General features: G+C 28.6%; 2 pseudogenes; both read right to left on the bottom strand.

Moving 5' to 3' along the window:
• Positions 1–1,702: 1,702 nt before the first annotated feature.
• On the bottom strand, positions 1,703–1,819 carry LOC119665315 (annotated as a pseudogene).
• Positions 1,820–2,643: 824 nt separating this feature from the next.
• LOC119665313 lies at positions 2,644–2,761 on the bottom strand (annotated as a pseudogene).
• Positions 2,762–3,107: the final 346 nt, after the last annotated feature.

Here is a 3,107-nt window from a genome sequence, read left to right on the forward strand (position 1 = left end):
CTCTAGGAAGTTTAATATGAACAGAATAGGAAAATTAAAAAAACTGTTATTGAACATATCGTGTTTGTATTTTACATGCTTAATTATGTAGTAACTATTGCCTGTAATATTAACTTCAATATTAACTTTAACTTTAATTTTATCTTTAAGGAAGAATAAAATTATTATATATACTTATATTTTTATTAAAAAATTTAACATATGAATGCTAGTGCTACTGCTAGTGCTAGTGCTGGTGCTAGTGCTAATAAATAGGCGCAATCAATAGATTGTTGTTTTATTAAATTTTATACAATGAAGACAAGGAATATAAGCAAAGCTTCTTAAATAGTAATTTTACTTGAAAAGTTTTCTAACATTTAAGGTTTTCATTTACGCTGGCACTCGTACTCACACTTGCACTCGCACTCACACTCGCATACATGCCTATTGTACATTTTATATGGAACTGAACAAAACTTGTGCTTACGGTGCATTGCGTATACGACACGATTACGATTTTCAAAATTCAAAATTCAAAATTCAAAATTAAAAATGATGCGAGTACACGTATACAGCAGAAATTAGTTAAATAATTGCGTTTTACATAAATAAATAATAGATAGGTGTATAAAAAAAAATATTATTATTTACAAAATAATATAAAAAAAATTAAAACCGGAAAAAAAAGGAAAAAAGTAAAAAAGTAAAAAAGTGTTGTGAAGCCAACAACACGCGGTGTTCCCAAGCGGTCCCCCATCTAAGTACTAACCGCGCCCGACGCTGCTTAATTTCAGTGAGCGGACGAAAACGATGTATTTCAACTGGTAAATGGTCGGTTGGCAAAGAAAGTGTTTCAAAAAATCTACATCTACCAGTATTTTAATCTTATTCTTATTCTTATACGTACTACTTACTACGTACTATATATTATATGAAAAATGGAAAATAGAAAATACTCTAAAGCAATTTCCAAAGCTAAAATAAAATAGAAAAGTTTCTTTTTTCTTCTTCTCTAGTGAAGTTAATATGAACAGAATAGGAAAATTAAACTAAAACTGTTATTGAACATATCCGTGTTTGTATTTTACATGCTTAATTATGTAGTACTATTGCCTGTAATATTAACTTCAATATTAACTTTAACTTTAATTTTATCTTTAAGGAAGAATAAAATTATTATATATACTTATATTTTTATTAAAAAATTTAACATATGAATGCTAGTGCTACTGCTAGTGCTAGTGCTAGTGCTGGTGCTAGTGCTAATAAATAGGCGCAATCAATAGATTGTTGTTTTATTAAATTTTATACAATGAAGACAAGGAATATAAGCAAAGCTTCTTAAATAGTAATTTTACTTGAAAAGTTTTCTAACATTTAAGGTTTTCATTTACGCTGGCACTCGTACTCACACTTGCACTCGCACTCACACTCGCATACATGCCTATTGTACATTTTATATGGAACTGAACAAAACTTGTGCTTACGGTGCATTGCGTATACGACACGATTACGATTTTCAAAATTCAAAATTCAAAATTCAAAATTAAAAATGATGCGAGTACACGTATACAGCAGAAATTAGTTAAATAATTGCGTTTTACATAAATAAATAATAGATAGGTGTATAAAAAAAAATATTATTATTTACAAAATAATATAAAAAAAATTAAAACCGGAAAAAAAAGGAAAAAAGTAAAAAAGTAAAAAAGTGTTGTGAAGCCAACAACACGCGGTGTTCCCAAGCGGTCCCCCATCTAAGTACTAACCGCGCCCGACGCTGCTTAATTTCAGTGAGCGGACGAAACGATGTATTCAACGTGGTATGGTCGTTGGCAAAGAAAGTGTTTCAAAAAATCTACATCTACCAGTATTTTAATCTTATTCTTATTCTTATTCTTATACGTACTACTTACTACGTACTATATATTATATGAAAAATGGAAAATAGAAAATACTCTAAAGCAATTTCCAAAGCTAAAATAAAATAGAAAAGTTTCTTTTTTCTTCTTCTCTAGTGAAGTTAATATGAACAGAATAGGAAAATTAAACTAAAACTGTTATTGAACATATCCGTGTTTGTATTTTACATGCTTAATTATGTAGTACTATTGCCTGTAATATTAACTTTAACTTTAACTTAATCTTTAAGGAAGAATAAAATTATTATCATCTTATATTTTTATAAAATTAACATATGATGCTAGTGCTACGCTAGTGCTAGTGCTAGTGCTAGTGCTAATAAATAGGCGCAATCAATAGATTGTTGTTTTATTAAATTTTATTCAATAAGGACAAGGAATATAAGCAAAGCTTCTTAATTAGTAATTTTACTTGAAAAGTTTTCTATCATTTAAGGTTTTCATTCACGCTGGCACTCGTACTCACACTTGCACTCGCACTCGCATGCATGCCTATTGTACATTTTATATGGAACTGAACAAAACTTGAGCTTACGTGCATTTCGTATACGACACGATTACAATTTCAAAATTAAAAATGATGCGAATATACGTATACAGCAGAAATTAGTTAAATAATTGCATTTTATATAAATAAATAATAGATATGTGATATAAAGAAAAATATTATTAGTAACAAAATAAAATAAAAAAAAATTAAAACCGCAAAAAAAAGGAAAAAAGTAAAAAAGTGTTGTGGAGCCAACAACACGCGGTGTTCCCAAGCGGTCCCCATCTAAGTACTAACCGCGCCCGACGCTGCTTAATTTCGGTGATCGGACGAGAACCGATGTATTCAACGTGGTATGGTCGTTGGCAAAGAAAGTGTTTCAAAAAATCTACATCTACCAGTATTTTAATCTTATTCTTATTCTTATTCTTATTCTTATTCTTATTCGTACTACTTACTACGTACTATATATAATATGGAAAATGGAAAATAGAAAATAGAAAATAGAAAATACTCTAAAACTATTTTCAAAGCTATTTTATTTTATTTTTCATTTCAATTTAAATAAAATAAAATAGAAAAGTTTCTTTTTTCTTCTTCTCTAGTGAAGTTAATATGAACAGAATAGAAAAATTAAACTAAAACTGTTATTGAACATATCCGTGTTTGTATTTTACATGCTTAATTATGTAGTACTATTGCCTGTAATATTA

Source organism: Teleopsis dalmanni, unplaced genomic scaffold, assembly GCF_002237135.1.
Source record: "Teleopsis dalmanni isolate 2A unplaced genomic scaffold, ASM223713v2 unscaffolded_contig_4443, whole genome shotgun sequence".
NCBI classification, from domain to species: Eukaryota; Metazoa; Arthropoda; class Insecta; order Diptera; family Diopsidae; genus Teleopsis; species Teleopsis dalmanni.